Here is a 20,337-nt window from a genome sequence, read left to right as displayed (position 1 = left end):
ACTGGTGTTTTCTAGAATACATCTGTTGTACAAGGCATGGCATCCCTGAACTTGGAGTTTTCCTATGAAAGTCATTTGTTGAATGAAAATCCTCCACTGCACAAATAGGAAAGGACATTTTGAGCCTACGCACAAAAATGTGCTTAATGATGGGCTAGAGTACTTCAGCTGAGCTCCTGAGGCTCAGCCTTCCATAGTAAAGTCACTGCATCTATGAAAAAGTGGTCTTCTGTGCCCAGCGGCAGACATCCACTCTGTGTGGTACAGTTCTTTCCTTCTTTCACGGATAATGAGTGGTCAGCTTGGCTGGTTTGTTTGAAAGCGAGGACTAAGAAGTGAAACGCAATCAGGAGCCTGTTGTGGCGATGGGGCAAACAGATAAAGGGGAGCTCACCTACAGCTGCCGCAGGGCCATGCCCAGGAGGATGCATTCAAGATTCTGGCAGTGATACAGTCAGCACTGGGGGACAACGGACAGGGTGCTCTTCTCCTGCGAGCAGGGAGGGTCGTGTGCAGTGTGTTTGGGAGGGAAGGCGTTGCAACAAGGCTGGCTGTGAGTTTGAAGTGCTGTGTGTGTACAGTGCAGGGAGTGCAGGGAGTGAAACGGGAGGTGGCCCGTGTGATGCATGGCTGGCAGCTGCAGGTCCTGTGCTGGGGAAGGGGAGTGAGGGCCTCGCTCAAGGCATGGACTGAGGAGAACTGAGCATGCTGGTATTTGAGGCTACGATGTCCTGTGGTCTAAGGAGAGCATTACAGGGAAGGGAGGAGAGCCCAGAACAGATGACTGAGGAAGATCGCATTTGATGGATGAGGGGGACCCAACTGCTACAGGGGGGAGTTGGTGTCACCAGAGAAAACAGCACCGGGTACATGGACTGTGGCGGTTTGATGACACTTCAAAATACAAACACCTAAAATAGGTTTTATGAGGTGTTGGCATTCCCAAAACACTGAAGTGTTTAAGTATTTTGGGAATTGTATTTAATTATTGAACAATTTAGGCAAGTTAGCTATTTTCAAATAGGTAAAATTAGTTTGTCTCTCTGGTAGAACTTGTCATTCATTTTTAGATTCTTGAGTTTTAAATGCCAGATAGATCCAGCTGCTATAAATATGCTGCAGATGTAGCTGCCCAGTCACTCAGATAGGCAAGAACTGATTATTGAGGGCGAAGTTTCAGTCTAACAGCAGAAGCAAGTGTCACAAGGTAAGTCAGCTTGAAGCCTTCATTCCCTGATGTCAGTGATGATTTCCTTAGGAATGTCACTGCAGATATGGATTTGTTTGTTTGTTTGTTTGTTTTTGGTAAATGAGGAATTTTAGATAGTGATAGCTGCTGTTTGCCCCACGTACCTTTGTAACAAGCTAGAATATACATTAAAAATTCACAAAGTATGCAGATTCGTATTTTGAGATAACTTTTTTTCCTTTTTTCTTTCTTTTTTTTTTTTTTTTGAAATGGAGTCTTATTCTGTTGCCCAGGCTGGAGTGCAGTGGCACGATCTCGGCTCACTGCAACCTCTCTGCCTCTGGGTTCAAGCGATTCTCCTGCCTCAGCCTCCCAAGTAGCTGGGATTACAGGCGCACACTACCATGCCCGGCTGATTTTTGTATTTTTAGTAGAGACGGGGTTTCGCCATATTGTCCAGGCTGATCCTGAACTCCTGACCTCAAGTGATCCTCTCACCTTGGCCTCCCAAAGTGCTGGGATTACAAGCATGAGCCACCACTCCTGGCTTTGAGGTAACTTTCCAATGGCCTATTATTTGACTTTTATTCCTAAAGAAGAGAATGATGTTTTTGTTGTTGTTGTTGATATTGTGTTCCATAGATTAAAACTCAGACATAAAGAGGGGGAGAAATGACTGGACCTCAATACTATTAAGTTGTCTTTACCTGCAGATAAGAGCAGAATTGTGACACTAGAATCATGAATTACATGTCTTAGCCCACTGGCTTGTCTTGGGCTTTAATGCAGACATGAGGAGACTCCCAAAGTACAGGCATTGGTGTGGAAATGCCAGAAAAACATCATTTGAAGAAATGCCTCAGGCCCTGTGTGTCCAATTTGTGCAGCCCTTTGCCTCTTTGAGTGTTTTAGAGGTCCGAGCACAATTTCACTGATATTTTCAGATCTAGATTGGAACTTGAAGAGCCGTGGATTAGTTTCTTTCCTAAGTGTGCATGTTCCCAATATTCTGAATTTTCCTTTTTAAAGCTCCAAATTTAAATGATTTTTTTCTTGCATTGCCCATGATGGAGTGTTAAATAGGGAGATAAATATTGACGATTCTTCTAATTTTAACTGTTTTGTAGTTCTGGCTTCCCTGGAGTGAGAATAATAGAGTAGTTGATGAGGATTGCCTCTTGGAATCAGACCGCCTGGGATGAAACATACACTATGAGTTGAGAGACCTTGCCAAGTTACTAAAACCCAAACTCAGTATTATAATCTGCAAAATGGGGATAAAATCCAGCCTACTGGAAAAAAATCATACTTTGAGTGGGGTGTACTTGCACGAAACAACAGGGAGCAGAGGGAACTGAAACTTGCAATGGTAGAAACCATTTATGTGCCGATTGGCACTGAGGATTGCACACTTAGTTAAATGAGTGAGTTTAAAACATTAAATGCTTAAAAAATATGCATTTACATGTATTGAGCAATCTTTTGATAGAGGGCCATGTCCAGAATTCATTGTTTCAGTTTGTTTGTTTGTTTATTTTGAGACAGAGTCTTGCTGTGTCACCCAGACTGGAGTGCAGTGACACGATCTTGGCTCAGTGCAGCCTCTGCCTCCCAGGTTCAAGTGATTCTCCTGCCTCAGCCTCCCGAGTAGCTGGGATTACAGGCACACGCTACCATGCCCATAATTTTTGTATTTTTCGTAGAGATGGAGTTTCACCATGTTGGCCAGGCTGGTCTAAAACTCCTGACCTCAAGTGATCCTCCTGCCTCGGTCTCCCAAAGTGTTGGGATTACAGGTGTGAGCCACTGTGTCTGACTGGTTTCAGTTTCTTTAAAGCCGACTAAGAGCATACAAACAATTGTGATTAAAATCTGAGTGCAGAATCCTGGAACTGATGATTTTTTTCCCCCTCCTCAGTCTTTTTCAGTTTCCTCTCCATCACCTAAGTAAACTTTTATTGCTTTACTCATTTTTTAAAGCAACTCACCTTTGTTTTTCTTAAATATTTAATGTAGGTTTCATGAGACTCATGCTGTGCTTTTTCTGTGCACCCATTACCTTCTGTAAAATTAACTAGCGGGATTAAAACAGTTAACCATGACTGACATAAGCAGTTTGGGGATAATGCAGTTGCCTCCTAGTGAGAGTATCCCCAAACTGGTGAGAACAGGAGTGATGGGGCTTACTAAAGAGTAGCCCACCAGCTCCAAGAACCAGCCAGTGGGTTTACAAGGAGCAATGAGGAAAGCGTGGAATGAAGTGGTACATTGAGCAGGAGCCAGTCTAGGTTCAGGTTCAGGAGAGTATGGTGTGCCCTGCAAACTTTCCTGCTTTATCCTGTGGGTCAGGAGTCAGCAGATATTTTCAGTTTTGCCATCCCTGTGTCTCTGGTGATGCCTCAACCCTGCTGTTATATGGAAGAAGCAGCCATGGACAACTGACACGCACTGAGGCTGGTGAAACAATGCACAGACTCCCCAGCATGGAGATGCACCAGGCCTGGCGGCCTGTCCCAAGCATTCCTGGGAGTAGCAGGGCCTGTGCAGACCCTAAAGGATGAAGAGGATTTAGGTTGATGCGGAGGAGAAAGACTGGCTTGTCCACACTCCCTAGCTCATGGGCCCCCTACTGTCTGTATAGGAATAATTAAATTGAACAAAAGAAGTTAATATTTCAGTACTATGTGCTGGGAACAAACATACATACTTGTAGATTTCTAAAATCTGATTTCTTGGCTTTTTTTTTTTTTGGTTTTGATTTTTTTTTAAGTCGAATAATAAAATGTATTTTAGGCACATAGTAATTATTGAGTAAATTACCATCAAGTCAATTTTGACACAAAAAGACCTTTGGGTCTTTCAGAACTCTATTTGCATAACTTTTGTTTCCATATTTATTATTTCCCCTTTTAGCACCTCTGTTTTCTCTAGAAATATTCTGCCTTTAAACTCCAATCTCAAGGTAGTATCTGATGATGGTGATTTAATTTATGTTATCTCTCCCAGGAATATTTGTATTTGCATTATCTGTTTATCCAGTGAAAAGCATTGTCTCTTTTAAAAATGATTTAAGTGTAAGGAAGCCGGATGTTTTTGTCTTCTGCCAAAATTCACCCTACGTTCCCTTACCCTCTCTTCCCCACGAGGCTCCTGAGAACACTGCCTGGCGCGTAGTAGGCACATCATAAGTATGTGAATGAATGAGCATATTGAGGAAATTCAGGACTCTAACCAAGAATTTGCGTCTTTGGAGGAGATCTTGTTTTGAAATCTTTCTTGAATGGAACTACCGCTATTCAGCACCTCAGAGCCAGTCTTGGCTCTGAGTTGTGCTATATTTGGGCTGTAGAAAGAAATCTTTCTAGAGTAAACATCTTCTATTTCTTTCTAAAAAGGGTGCATTTTATTTTGCTCCAGCCAAGCCCTGTGTGCTCAGACAGGTGTCCAGATTCAGCTCCTGTCACAGGTTATACCTGGCAAAAGTGCTCGTGCAACAACACAGGTGCTTTAGAACCTGAGTCCATTTCAGGGCATATAAATAGACTGCATATGAAAACATGTCCGTTGGGAACTTTGCAGAGCCTCTGTATTTTCTTAACTTGCTGACTTGATGAAGTTCAGCTAGAGGAAAGAGAAGCTGTGCACAGGTGGGGGTGTTATTCCCTGTGTCAGTACGGCCGCCAGCAGGCTCAGGGTTTTCTTTGGTGCCTTCTCCTGCCACGTCCTCAGTCAGGGAGACAGAGCACCTCTTGTCTCTTGACCAGGGATTCTTGAATGAGGAGCATTGGTGTAACTGTGAACATCAATTTTCCAATTGAGGCTGAGCAAACTAATAGAAAGGATCTATAAAGAACCTCTAGAAAAGCCGTTTCCCTCTCTTCACTCTGGCCTTCATAAAGTAAAGGGTCCTTATGGCGAAACCAAGTGGCTGTGGCTTTTGCTGTCCTCTGGTTTAAGCCGAGTGTGTCTTGTGTGTTTACCTGGAAGCAGCCACTGGCAAGGAGAGCAGAGGCCGGAGCAGGGGCAGGGCTGTGACATGGAGCCCACGCTCCTGAGCACACCTCTGCCCCCTACGTCCTGCTGATGCGCCACGCAGACCTGCCTAGTGCTGGACTCTGGAGGTGAGGGACGTTGCGTGGCAGCTGTGTCTAGGCCCTGTGCCGCTCACCAGCAGCACGGCATGACAAGCGCTGGCCTCCCATCTCCTTCTTTCCTGGGTCACTGATGCATGATGTAACTTAGGACCCCACTGCCATGCAGTTTTCTGTCCCCTGTGTGGCTGCATCCTGGCTTATTCAGCCAGGCCTCTAAAGGAAGAATGTTTGAGCCACTTCTGCCCTGCCATTGTGAGGAATAGATCCCCAACACATGGGCTTTTGTACCCATCCTTCCTTCCCTGCAGTTTTGATCCAGCAATTCTGAGGCTTGGTGGGGGGCTGCAATTTGGACACAGAAGCACTCCCCACCCCAGGAGTGCTTGGGGACACAGCGGCTATACAGAGCCTGCTGCAGCGGGTGGCTGGGTGCTGGTGCCTTTTGGCTGGCCTCCCTCCATCACCCTCACTTCCCTGGGGTGCACTCCATTTTAAAGGGCTGGCACAGCTGTTCCAGCTCCAGCTGTGTCTTCTGGGGAGCCTGAATTTTTTTTTTTTTTTTTTTTTTGAGACAGAGTCTCACTCTGTCGCCCAGGCTGGAGTGCAGTGGCGTGATCTCGGCTCACTGCAACCTCAGCCTCCCGGGTTCAAGTGATTCTCCTGCCTTAGCCTCCTGAGTAGCTGGGACTACAGGAACCTTCTACCATGCCTGGCTAATTTTTGTATTTTTAGTCGAGGCGGGATTTCACCATATTGGCCAGGCTGGTCCTAAACTCCTGACCTTGTGATCCACCTGCCTTGGCCTCCGAAAATGCTGGGGTTACAGGCATGACCCACCGTGCCCAGCTGGGGAGCCTGATTAAGACACCTGTGTTCTTATTTCCACATCTGCAAAAGGGAATTACTCTACGATCCACCTGCTTTGCAGGGCTGTGAAGATCACGTGCCTTAAACATATCTAACAGTGCCTCGCACAGAGTGAGTGCTTAGTAACTCTTCTGCTCAGCGTTCATCAGCATCACAGGAAGAGTGGTAGGAAAGACTTTTTGAGGGGGAATTGTCTAGTGGGTGGAAGTGTCCAGGGGGTGGATAGTGAGGCTGTTAGTGTAGGAGCTTGAGGGTCCAGAGGGCAGAACGTTGGCAGAGGCGATTTTTCCCACAGTGAAGGGTTACCATGGTGCAGGGTGCATTGATTGCATTTTCCTTTTAGACAGATGACTGGGAGTATTGACGATGCTGTCTACCAGTCCTGGATCTGTTGTAGCACTCATTCGTAATAAAATTCCTGGTTACGTATTTGCCTTCCTGGAGTCCTGAGGAAGAGGTTTCTTTATTGAGAGTGGGCAAGAACAGTGCCCCAGATGGCACATGGAACTGAGGACACCCGCAGCGGACATGGCGCCTGCAGGGTAGGAGGGAGGAAGGCTGTCCAGTCCTCATCTCTACCACCAATACCAGATACCAGGGCAGGGATCTTCCACTTGATGAGGTATTAGAGCTGTGGTCTCCACAGTGGAGGTATGGGCCCCCATGTGTGCTTCGTGATCCATTTGGGATAAGGAGGAAATGAATAAATTTGGGAAGATAATATTTATTGTATTCTTTCCAAAGTTCTTTTTGTGGCCGGGTGTGGTGGCTCACACCTGTAATCCCAGCACTTTGGGAGGCCGAGGCAGGCAGATCACTTGTGGTCAGGAGTTCGAGACCAGCCTGAGCGACCTGATGAAACCCCGCCTCTACTAAAAATACAACTTAGCTGGGCATGTGGCAGGTGCCTGTAATCCCAGCTGCTTGGAGGCTGAGGCATGAGAATCGCTTGAACCCTGGATGTGGAGGCTGCAGTGAGCCGAGATCGCGCTACTGTACTCCACGCTAGGTGATGGAGTGCAACCCTGTCTCAAAAACAAACAAACAATGACAAAAAAGCAAAGTTCTTTTTTTGTGTGTAATGTCTGTAGTGTTCTCAATATACTAGTAACATGTATAATATACTCTCAATATACTAGTTATATATATGTATATAAAATACAAATAAATGAATGTACGAAATCGGAAGTAGAGGCCTCAAGTCTTTGCGGATGGGGCTGTGCTGTGGAGGTTTTCTTGAGCCCCTGCTCACCAGTGCAGGTGGCTGTGAGTCAGGCCCTGCGCTGGTTTTGTTCTGGCTCATCTGTGTGCCTCAGAGGGCCTGGCGCTCCTCAGGCCAGAGTGCATGCCTGAATAGAGGAAAATCTTTCATGAAGGTTTTCACAGCAGGGGGTTGGGAAAGGGTACCGGGTTTGGCGTTGTTAAAAATGTAGAAATAACAAGGGTTTCAGATTTTTATTTACTGAAAAATCAAAGTAAATGAGATACTTATTTTTGTTTGAGGTTTTTCTTCCAGCATGGGCCTTTGCGTGGCCTCTGTATTTATGTGGTGGGAGAGTGGTGGTGAGTGGAGATTTCTAAAAATTGGGAGGGTATATTTGATACGTTTTGGGTTTATCGCAAAGCCCTGTGGAAATCCTGACCATGATACAATTTTATATGGTTTTTATTTGTAATCGTATGTTATTAAGAAGCAAAGGGGCATTGATGTCAAAATGTAAGTTAATAGAGAATGTAAAGATGGGATTCATTTTGCAAATTTGCCTTGGGACTCCTCCCAAGGGCAACTCCTCCAAACCCTGAATTGGGTTATCTTAATAAAAATGTTAGGTTTCTTGGTCTAGGTGTCCGTAGCACTCAAAAAACATGTCGGAAAAAAACTGTGTGTGGGTGCTTGTGTCCTAGAGTCCTTTCCTTCCATCCATTTGTGGGAAACAGAGTCAGCCCTTGCACATGCCATGTTATTTGTGTGGAAGTACTTGCAAGCAGCAGCCAGAAACGCCGTTTCTCACTTTGTCGTTTTTTGTTGTTTTGTTTTGAGATGGAGTCTCGCTCTTGTGGCCCAGGCTGGAGTGCAGTGGTCCAATCTCGGCTCACCACAACCTCTGCCTCCTGGGTTCAAGCGATTCTTCTGCCTCAGCCTCTTGAATAGCTGGGATTACAGGAATGTGCCACCATACCCAGCTAATTTTGTATTTTTAGTAGAGATGGGGTTTCACCATGTTGGTCATGATGGTCTCAAACTCCTGACCTCAGGTGATCCACCTGCCTCGGCCTCCCAAAATGTTGGGATTATGGGTTTGAGCCACCGCACCCGGCAATCAGTTGATCTTTAAAGCAAAACTAAAAAGTCAGAAATTAAGTTAATGACAGCAGCTTTTGCCTATAAGACAGTTAGATTACCATCTATATTTTACTATATATTTAGTGTCCATGCAGAAGATGAAATAATTTATTGTTTTGTAATTAATTTGCCCACATCTGATTGTTTCTTACAAAATTAAAATGTTTTAACAGCGTGTGTCACTAATTACTTTAAAACATCAAAATTTGCCTTTCTGTGTAATGAATATTACTAAATATTATGTTAATCCCAGGGGGCTTTTAAAGTTGTGTATTACCGTGAAAGGAATTGTGAGTTGAAAAAAAAAATGGTAGGGAAACATCAATCCACAGGATCACATCTGGCTGTAACTTTTGTTATAAATTCAGCGGTGTAATGGAAATCGCGCATGGCTGTTTCTTTAGAATGTGAGTTTATGTACACTTTATGTGGCAAAACATCTGCCAGTCCACGGGGACAGTTGATCCACATGGACTTTGAGCCTGTCATAGAAGCCTGAGAGCCAGGGCAGGGAGGGAGGGTTTGCAGAGGAACAGGCACAGGCCGCCCTGGCAGGGACAGGTGTCCGGAGAAGCCAGCCCACCCACCCACCTCTCCTTCCCCTCTGGGAACCTCAGGTATCTCGTCATCCAGGGCTTTCTCCTGGTTGGGGTTCTGCGGGTGGCCCTGGCTGAGGGGCATGCTCTCCCTTTCACTGCCCTCTGTGCATATGTGTTTTGGATCTTTGGACTGAGATAAGTTCTGTTCCCAGGGCTGCAAACAACCTGCCTCATCTCCACCTGTGACCTTGCTAGAGCAGAGGTACAGCCCGTCCCCATCCAGCCTGAGGAGCCTTCTGCCCTAAGCCTGGTGGCAGTTTGCCTGGTGGGTGTGGGTTTCTCTGGAACCCAGTTCTTCTGCTTCTTCCCTCTCCAGAGCTATTTAACTCCCAACCCCGACCTGCTTTCCCAGGTCTTTGAAAGCAGGTGTGGATGCAGATGTGGCACTAGCCTTGTAAAGCTGCAGTGAGGCTGAAACAGATGAGCACACGGTTAAAGGACTGGGAACACACACCGAAAGGGGTCAGAAATGCCCCGGGGTTCTGCTGTGTAGACTTTCTTGAGTGGGGCATCAGAAGTGCTGCCACTGGTTGTCGGGCATCGGGCTGCTGTTGCATGCCCCTTCAGGAGGCCTTCACATTGGAAACGTGAGCATGAGTGACCTACTGAGGGCCAGAGGCCTCTGGGCGTTCTGGGATGAGAAGGAAGCTACACTTGACATCTAAGGCCTCTTCCATCCCACAGTTCAAAATGGAATATATTTATGGGATATTTCCTATAGATATGAAATCTAATTTCGTATGCACATATGTATGAGAGAGAACAATATAATTAACCTTTGGTGTACACTTTAACATGGTGTATTTTGTTTCATCATAAAACCCACTTGCCCTCTACTTCAGCTGGTGGGTTTTGATGTTATCAATGTGCATTTAAAAGCATTTAGTTCATTTTTCCTCAAACGTTAGGGGCTGCTTTTTTTTTCTTTTTTTTTTTTTAGATGGAGTCTTGCTCTGTCGCCCAGGCTAGAGTGCAATGGTGCAATCTTGGCTCACTGCAACCTCCACCTCCCGGGTTCAAGCGATTCTCCTTCCTCAGCCTCCTACAGGCGAGTGCCACCATGCCCGGCTCATTTTTGGATTTTTAGTAGAGACAGGGTTTCGCCATGTTGACCAGGCTGGTCTCGAACTCCTACCTCAGGTGATCCACCTGTGTTGACCTCCCAAATTGGTAGGATTACAGGCATGAGCCACCACATCTGGCCAGGGGTTGCTTTTTAATTATATTTTGTTTTGCAATTATGTAAAACATCTAACTCTTACGTAGAGGTGTCCTCATTCTCTGTGCCCTGTATGGCTGCATCCTGGCTTATTCAGCCAGGCCCCTAAAGGAAGAATGTTTGAGCCCCTTCTACCCTGCCATTGTGAGGAACAGATCCCCAACACATGGGCTTTTGCACCCACTCTTCCTTGCCTGCAGTTTTGATCCAGCAGTTCTGAGGCTTGGGGGCTGCGATTGGGATACAGAAAGCATCTCAGAGGGACCAAGCTCAGATAGACCTGGGCCGGCATCCTGGCAGTCTTCCTCACTAGTTTTGTTGTCTTTTGACAGCAACATAATCTAGGTTTCAGTTTCATCTTCTATAAAAGTGGAGTAACAGCACCTCCCTTGTGAGCTGTCATGAAAACTGGTTGGGACACTATGAACCTACCACAGTGCCAAACTCATGGTTAGCATTCCATCAACTTTAGTTATCTCCTGGCCTTATTTGAAATGGGGATCATACTCCTTATGTAAACTGTTTTTGTATAGGAATCATATCAAAATATTTGCTAGTTGCCAAGAAAGTGTTAGTGACATTGTGTCATTATCGGCAGCACAATCCAATAAAACCAGTCTGGCTGGTTCTCTCTCCAAGGCCTTGCTGGGCAGCCCTTGAACTTATGGTCAAGACTGCTGGTGCTGAAACCAGTGAGCTGGACAGCCACTCCTGGGAGCTCTTCATCCTCCCAGGTACTAAAGCTTCAAATGAAAGCACTCAGGTGTGGGCTCCATAATTCCCCACCAAAGTGGGGACCTTCACCCACTGTGTGGGGAAAAAAAAAGCTTTCTTTTTTTACTGTTTTATTGTCTTGGTTCTTGGCTCAGGCCCTTGCCAGCACTTTCCGGGGCTCCTGAAATGCTCTTCTGATTTCCTTCCTCCAGCCTCCTGCTTTCCTTATCCACCCCCCATATTGCTGCCAAAAGCGATTTGTGAAACATATCCTGCTGACCATTTATCTTCCTGCTTAAAACAATCCATCTGCTCCCTCCTTCTCACACGTGGGAGTGAGCGTGAGACCTCGTGGGCCCTCCTGGCCCACGTGCTCTCGCTCACAGAAGCCTGGGGCTAGAGGGTGTCTCTTGCACCTTTCCCCAGTGCAGTGTAGATGACAGGTGCTGTTCACAGGCAGGACCCGCTCCCAGGGCTGCCCTCGGCTTGTGGGGGCTTCCAGTGAGCTGGGGGGAACTCCCCAACTCCACACAGCACCACTTTGCTATTAATGAGAATGTGACTGGCGATACCTCCATGTCTCCTGACATCGCGTCAGGGGCTCACTGATTTCAGTTCTACCCACCCTGGCATGGAGACGAGGCTAGTCGGTGCCTCACCTTGCCCAACTCACCTGCTGGACACTGACTCCTTTTTCCAGACGCAGCTCAGGGCTGCTTCCGGTTCCAGTTCCGAGGCTCCTGGCAAGTGGGTCTTGCTGCCTCTGGGCCCTGCCCTGCCTCCTGCCAGGGGTTGCTGGTAGGGGGTGGGCAGTGAGGGAAGGACAGCTTCTTCATTATTGCCCTCTTCATGCTTGTATCCCAGCACTCACTCCACAGCCACTGAGACTGCCCTGGGACCAACTCCCTGGCCCCTGGTTCATGCTTTAATACTGGCATGTCTTCACACACATCTGTCATGTAAATCACTTTGATTGTTTGCCCCAGACGTCCATGTGATGGTGACTACATGGCAAATGTCGCCGTCAGTGCCCTGTTGGTTTGCAGGCATGGCGACTTGGTGCTGCCTGTCATGATTTCCCGGTGCAGTCTTCCTGTGCGCTCTTGCTCGGCTGTCCTAACCAGGCCATTTTCCCTGAGGGTCTCAGACCCAGTCCTGAGTCACAGGAGTCGTTTCCCACGTCCACCTCACCGTGGAACTGTCCGTCTTGTCTTACTGACTTTCTCTCTTCAGTTTCTGACTCTGACATGGTTTCTTCCGGAAACTTCCTTTTCTGACCTTCTCAGCCAGGGGCTCCCTCCTCACTTTCCTGTCACCTCCTGGGGCTCCTTTGAAGACTGCCCCTCCTCTGCCCCTGCTTGAGACATTTGGGTTCCTAGGTGTGCCCCTCTCCTGCACCTCTTCTTCTGCCTTATGTTCTCCTCGAGGATGTGGCCTCCTGGGGCTGGGCCACTGTCAGACTCCACTTTGGCTCTGTGCCTGGAGCCAGCCATGGCTGCTGTGCGGTGAGTGCGGTGAGCCCGGCAGGAGCGCTGCCACTGGCCACGTTCTTCCTGCACGATCAGCACGGGCTCACCCCTCTGCAGCTCCATCCCAGCACCTCTCCCGAGCAGCTTTGGACTTGCCTGCCCAGAGGATGCCTCACAGAACCTGGAACTCAGCGTTCCTCAGGCTGCCACCTTCTTTTTTTTTTTTTTTTTTTTTTTTTTTTTTTTTGAGATGGAGTTTTGCTCTTGTTGCCCAGGCTGGAGTGCAGTGGTGCGATCTTGGCTTGCTGCAACCTCCACCTCCTGGGTTCAAGTGATTCTCCTGTCTCAGCCTCCCTAGTAAGGCAGATGCCACAATTCCCAGCTAATTTTTGTATTTTTAGTATAGCAGGGCTTTCACCATGTTGATCACGGCTGGTTTCAAACTCCTGACCTCAGGTGATCTGCCCGCCTCAGCCTCCCAAAGTGCTGGGATTACAGGCGTGAGCCACTGCGCCTGGCCCCTCAGGCTGCCTTCTTTCGACACCTCCAGGGCCCATACAACTGGGCTTGGTGCATCCTCCCTGTCAGGCATCACCTCCGATTCCTCCATTCCCTCCCTGGTGCATCAACTCTCCACCAAACATCTCATCACACTGCTGTGTTGTTAGCTCAGCTGAAATCACCATTGATGTTTTGTGTTTTGCAGTAGCTTTCGACTCTATTCTCACCTTCGTTCATTCATTGCACAGATATTTACTGTGGGCCTTCTACTCACCAGCATTTTATGCCCTGGGAATCCAGCCATGAATATGACAGGTGAGGTCTCCCTGCAACTCTGATACATTATGTTCTAGTGGAGGAGATAGAGAGTAAATAAATAAATATAAAGTATAATTTCAGGAAGTGATAATGAGTTGAAAGAGAGTTACAAAGGGTTGCAGTTTTTCTTTTTCTTTTTCTTTTTTTTTTGAGATGGAGTCTTGCTCTGTCGCCTAGGCTGGAGTGCAGTGGCGTGCGATCTTGGCTCACTGCAACCTCCGCCTCCTACAGGTGTGTGCCACTGTGCCCGGCCAAGGGCTGTGGTTTTGGATGGGCTATCAGGAGAGCTTCTTTGAGGAGGTTTTGCTGTACATGGACCTCAGTGAAGAGAGGAGTAAGCCGTCTACTGTGTGTAGCAGCATGTGCACATCTCCTGCAGTGGGGCTGAGCTTGGTGTGTGTGAGCAGCAGGAATCAGACAGTGTGGCAGGAGTAGTGGGGCGCTAGGGAGAATGGCTGGAGGTGAAGCAGGAGAGGTGGGCAATGGAGAAGGGGTGTGGAGGTTTATAAAGTTCATGAGATGCCCTCAGAATGTTTTGGGGAAAGGCAGGATGTGATCTGAGCCCACCTTCCTTATCCCTCCAGAGAAGTCATGGCTAAATGTAAGTGCCATCTTGTTATTGCCCTGCCTGGAGTCCTCTGTGGGTTTTTGCCACCTCTGGGATAAGATCCAGGCTCTGCTGCCTAGTCCCTGCACCCTTTCCGTGGCTGCCCTGCTGTACACTGTCAGGCCCCAGCTGCAGCTTACCTGCAATCCCAGTTCTTCACACATCCCACAACCTTTCCTATCTTCTCCTGTAGAGACCCTTCCTTCTGCTAGACATGTCCTTATCCCATTCTACAACACTTAGCTCAACCAGTGCCTCAGGATTGTCCCCTCAGGCCACCACCCTCTTTCCTAGAAAGAGCATCTGCTCTTATCTGGAGCTCCACGAGCATTGTATGTGAGCCTTTCTCATGGCACAAGCCTTGGTGTCTTGTGTTTGTTTTTCTGTGGTTCCTACCAGAGGTGGACTTGCATCAGGGAGGGATCCTGTCATCCGCATTTGTGCATGTTCAGAATCTATCCCAGATACTGACCCATGGAAGAGAAATAGTAAATATCTTTTGAGTGAATGAAAGGATGAATGCAAGTCATGTGATCTTTCTCCCTTTTTATTTTCAATGCAAACTTCACATATTATCCTGTTCTATAAATGAGATAGACAAGAGCCACTTCATAATTTATTTTAGATCTTTAAAAGTAGTATACGGTCTTGATAGAGCGAGCACCATCTTCCCCATGTGGTAAGGTTGCGCATGATCAGTAGCTACAACTCTAGAAAGATGACGGAGCAAAAGCAAAGGAAAATCCCTTTAGTTCCAGAAAATCTCCTGAAAAAGAGGAAGGCTTGTCAAGTCCTCAGAGCCACCCAGGTGAAGCAGGCACTTTTGGCAAAGAAGGAGCAGAGGAAAGGGAAAGGGCTCAGGTTAAGTGACTGGAATCATTCTTATATGATTCCTGGTGGCAGAAATGTGACAAGATGCGTCTCAGACGACTAGAAGTGAGACCTCATGCCTTGGAATTGCCAGATAACTTTCCTTGACCTTTATTGTACGCATTGAAAGGATTAATGGCGTGAGTTTACTGGTGCAGAGAACCATGGCAAGACTTCGCCCGAAGAAAATTTTTAGTGGTGTCTTTGTAAAAGTCAACCCCCAGAACCTAAAAATGCTGCGTATAGTGGAAACTTATGTGACCTGGGGTTTTCCACATCTGAAGTCTGCCTGTAAACTCATTTTGAAACGTGGACGAACCAAGGTCAAGAAGAAGTCCATTTCTCAGATGACACAGTGATGAGGAGCACCTGGGGAAGTTTGGTGTCATTTGCTTGGAAGACCTCATTCATGAAATTGCCTTCCTGGGGAAGCATTTCCAGGAGATCTCATGGTTTTTGCGCCCTTTCCACTTCTCAGTGACCCATCATGCTACCACAAATAGAGTGGGCTTCTTCAAGGAGATGGGCTCACCTGGCTGTCGGGGTGAACACATCAATCAGTTCATCCACCAGCTGAACTAGACCCAGGTGAGGCAGGGCTGAAAACTGCCCTTGGGCTGACTTTTGATGGGCCATGCCTTGCCACTTAAAAGTTCTTTTTGCAGTTACTAGTATTCCTACCAGTAACCTTGAGATTGGGTTACTCTTTTTTTATTTTTTTTTTGAGCTGGAGTCTCACTCTGTCGCCCAGGCTGGAGTGCAGTGGCATGATCTCGGCTCACTGCAGCCTCCACCTCCCAGGTTCGAGTGATTCTTCTGCCTCAGCCTCCCAAGTAGCTGGGATTACAGGCACCCACCACTGTACCTGGCTAATTTTGTATTTTTAGTAGAGGCAGGGTTTCCCCATGTTGGTCAGGCTGGTCTTGAACTCCTGACCTCAAGTGATCCACCTGCCTGGGCCTCCCAAAGTTCTGGGATTACAGGCGTGAGCCACCGCGCTCGGCCGAGATGGGGTTACTATTAAGAGTAACCTTGAGATTGGAAGGAAAGAGGAGGCTGGTACTAACAGATGGAGACCTGCTGGGAGCAATGAATGCCTGATTAGGACATCGGGCTATGCATAGCCTAAGAGTTACAGGCTTAAAGATGTTGAGTAGCAAAAAACTGTGTTGCTGTGGTCATTTAGCTGGAAATGGGGAAGGAATAATATTAATAACTGATTTCAAAAAGGACTTGAAAATGTGAATCATTTATTTTGCTGAAGAAATCTTAACGTTTTTTGAAATTACTTTTTATTGCTGTTGTTACTACTTTTAGGTGCCACACTGCAGTAAATTTTTATCAATGCAGTAGAAGCATATATTTTTGCTTTTTTGGGGAATTTTTATCAAGTATCTTCAGAGAAGATTATTTCCTGCTTAATCTTCAAAAACTGGAAAGGAAGGGTCAAAGAAAAGACAGTAGGTGACGTTCATGGCAAGCACCTGTCATCACAGTCCAGTTCTAAGGAAAAATTCCAGTGTTTTCTACCTTGGCTGCCGCCTCATCTGAAATCAGCACATTCCATGGAGGAAGGAGTCCTGCTTTGTTGTGTGGTCTGTCCTAGGGTTTAACGTGGGTAAATGAGTAACTCTAGCATTTGTATAAGGCTCCCTAAGACTCCTGCAGCAATCAGCCAAGCCCAGGGACATAATTGAATCTGGAGATTCCTGGGGCTTTGTTTTGAAAAATACTTGAAATATACATAGGAAGAAAGACACAAAAATAAATGTTCACTTGTCTCTTCAAAAAGCAAAAAAAGTATATGTTTTTAACCATTCATTGAAGAGTTATACACTTTTAAATAATAACAGGTTCTTTTAATTTGTTTACGGTAGTCACTTATAACTGTCTTCACTAATTAAGTGTTGCTTCTAGTTATAAAAAGTATATTTTGAAAAGAGCTATCTTATTTCCAGGAAAGTAGTTTAAAAATTAGCAAACAAGTACACTATATTACAGGTAAGTAAATAATGCATTTTCTTTGTTAGAGCAAATACACAGTGTCCTAAAGCTTAGCTTTAAAGTTTAATTTCATTAATCAAAGCATTTCCTCATTGATTATCAATACCTAATTGCAGGTCTTATAGGAATAGATAGGGAAGATTTCATCAAAATCTGAGTGAAATTTTAGTGCTTTTGTGAATCTATCTCTTTTTTTAAAGATCAGATTATTTTACTAAACATTAAAATGGCTCTAGTGTGTAAATTCTTTCATATTTTGTGTGATTAATGCCAAATATTAGCAATATTTTTAGAAAACATAATTTTAACTGAAATATATTTTATGTATACATCTTGTAAAATTATGTATATTTATATATAGGTTTATCTATAAATGTACATAATCCCAGAATAAGTAACTTGTTCTCAAATGAAAGCATATTCAACTTAAACATTGAAGTGTATAAGCCTACCTTTCTAATGCAGAATGAACCTTTGCATATTGCTTAACAGTATTCTGGATATACCAAATTAATTCCATGATTTGTAAAATCGTGGTAGCGCCCGACACAGTTCAGTGTATGTGTCCACTGTGTTCTATTCCTCTACTTCCTTTAGATATGCTGTTGTTTTATCCTCAGTCAAGACAAACCAAAAGAATGGCATGTTCGACTGCATTGTTTGGTCTCTGTATTTAAGGACTTCTACTGAATGGAGCCTTGGTGTGATGTAGGTTTTATTGAGGGGAGAAGCAACTGTTGGAAAACCATCTTTGTATTTTTTGTTTTTGGCACGTTGTTAGGGACGTAATTCACTGTTGCACACCTTGTCTTCAGCATGAGGGCTGCGGGGCACTGGTTCTCTGGATCTGTCTTCTTTTATCTTGAGATGTGGGAGCTTTGAATCTGGCTTTGCATCTCATCTTTGCCATGACCACTAGGAAGCTCAGAGCCTTGTCTTGCTAGTCTGGAATGCAGGCTATGCAACAACATACATGACACTTCCACTGGACTGGTTTAGTTTCTGCTCTTCTGGGCTTCCTCATTCCCTGTTCAAGTCTCGTGTCTATTTTATATAATAAATGAGTAAGGAAAATTAGTAAAGGAATCCTTAACTCTGCTCTGGTGCTATATGTAAAATTTCATGTCTAAGAAAAGTGGAATTACTCACTTTAAACAGTAAATCCGGGAAGCAGCTGTCAGACAGGAAATATTTTTGAGTAAAACAATATAGTGAGGTAATAAAACTTCTCATTAAGAGCACCTGTCATCATTTAGCCAGTTGGTGACCTTCATCAAGTCTCATGGCTTCTCCAGGTTTTCATTTCCTCACTGGTGGTGGTAGTAACACTGGCCCTGCTTCTGCCTGGGATCTGTGAAACCACGTGACGCTTGCAGGAGTGCCCTGGAGGCCCTACTAGGGCGATTGGGTGGATGTGGATCCCAGTAGTGGTGCTGCCCCTGGGCATCTTCCGTGGTGCTTTTTCATGAGGAACTCCTGAGTGAAAGCCCAGGCCCATGTGGGTGTGGTCATTGCCTCTTCGTTGTGTTCTGAAATTGGACACAGCCTGTGAGTTATTGTGTGCACTGAAAGCCCCAGCAGTGGGCCCTCCTGACACACAAAGACTTGCTTGTGGCCCTGGGCGTCAGCTTTCCAAAGAGCCTGAGAGTGGAATGGTGGGACCCGGTCTCCTGCAGGGAATTTCATGGCCCGACCTTTTGTGCCTTGGCTCCAGCCCTTTATTTAGTGTGCTACAGTATATATAGATTGAGAATGCTAATTTGTTCTTTGCCAGCTAAAGTACCCAGGGCAATATGACGAGGAGTCAATTTAAAGGACTGCTGTCTTGGGTGGGCCGCCTGGAAACACTCTCGTCTTTGTGCTTGGGCTTGATAGTGCAGCTGCTAGGGCAGTGTGACATGGAATCCAGGGTCTCAGCTGAGCCACACGGCATTCCAGAACACATTTCAGAAATCCTTTAACCATGGGTGTGTTAGAGCAAGGAGTAAAAATAGAGGCCAAGCTTTTGGTGGAGAGATGGCTACGTGCGGGCCTGGGTCCCCAGACCCCTGGTTGTGAGATCTGGCCTTGCCCTCAGGAGCTGGGCTTCTCAAACTCTGCACAATCTAGGGGACAGAGCAGGGGCTGGGCTGGAGTTTTGTCGGTCAGCTGAGTGGCCGTGTCGGTTGGGGCAACCTTCAGGGCCTGCATTGCTCCTGCATCGGCATACCACCTTGATGTGAGGTCGCCGAGTGCCTGGCTCACCACAGCCCATGATTCATCCTGAGTCTCTGCTCTCCACCCTAAGCCCTGAGGAGCCCTTGTTTTTGCCAGGAGGAAGTGATCTCAGCAGAGAACTTTCCTAGTCGAGCCACTGGTCATTGCTAGAGTATGCTCAGTCCCCTTCTTTGTCCTCTTCCATGGGTGAACCCAGGCCTGGCCAAACTTCTGAGCATGTTCCTCCAGCCTTTCAAATATGCAGACCCTCCCTCATGGGATGGGCACGATGCGGGAATGAAAGGCAAGTGGTCTCACTGCAAATGAAGGAAGCCTTGGAGGATACTGTTCCACACTGTTTCTCTAGTTTGGTCCCTAATAATTTTATAAAGAGGAAATATAGGAAGGGCTGCGTTGTGGTGGTTGATGAGTTTCCCAGAGAATGAATCTTTAGAGTCACACAATGGGTTGGATGTTACTGTCTCTGACACTAACACTGATGACGTTGCCCAGCAGTGTCTCGGGCAGCAGTTCCTCATTTTATCCTCATAACAGCTGAAGGAGGTCGCTAGGATTATTCTTCTCTTAATTACATCATGTATTTTAAACTTTTGTTTATACTCAAGCGAAGCTTGCATATTCTACATAGCAGGGTTAGAAATAGTGTAAAATATTCAGATTGATTCAGGCTTCACATGGATCCTGTGATTTAGTGTTTAGTGTGACTTAGCTTTCAGAAATATGTGTTTGGGTGGCAGCTTGAACTATCCACAACGTACTTTTTAATTAAGTGAGAAGGGATACATACAGATTGAAGTATGGTATAAGATGTAACTTTTTAAATGCTGTTAGAGCTTTTAAATAGTAATCAACTGAGAAACCAATACATCAATCACATTTATTCAGCCCTGTGATAAGGTCTGAGGAAGAGCACGAGAAAATGTAACACAAATGGAAATCGACTGCCCAAGGGTTGGTGTTTTTCACCTTCTGCAGTCCCCTTCATGAGGTCAGATGGTGGCTGTGGAGCTTATGAAAAAGCCGGCGTTCACAGAGATCAGTGCATCTTGGTTGCTGGACTCACAAGAACTCAGTAGGCCACTTTCTAGAGAATTCTAGGTAGTCAACCATTCTAGAATCTGATTGAGAAGAGTGGTGGAGAGGATTGGGGGGCCACCTGTACCTCAAAGAAGATGGAAAAATGGGGGTTGGAAAGAAAAGGAAGGAAGACAGATATTGGGGTATATGTGCATGTTACCAGGATGTTGTTTGAACATTGGCCAATTTGTTTTGGTTTGGTTTAGTTCAGTTCTAAATTTGATGTTGAAGGTAGTTTTTATTTGTCT

At 46.0% G+C, this 20,337-nt stretch overlaps 1 protein-coding gene and 1 pseudogene across 1 annotated transcript in view; both read left to right on the top strand.

Annotated features, from left to right (window-relative positions):
* Nucleotides 1-20,337, top strand: part of COBL (cordon-bleu WH2 repeat protein) — a 299,738-nt gene that overhangs the window by 42,625 nt on the left and 236,776 nt on the right.
* LOC108584983 lies at nucleotides 12,926-15,583 on the top strand (annotated as a pseudogene).

The sequence above is a fragment of the Papio anubis genome, chromosome 4 (genome assembly GCF_008728515.1).
Source record: "Papio anubis isolate 15944 chromosome 4, Panubis1.0, whole genome shotgun sequence".
Lineage (NCBI taxonomy): Eukaryota > Metazoa > Chordata > Mammalia > Primates > Cercopithecidae > Papio > Papio anubis.
The sequence above is the reverse complement of the archived record's forward strand: the minus strand, read 5'-3'. Positions and strand labels throughout refer to the sequence as shown.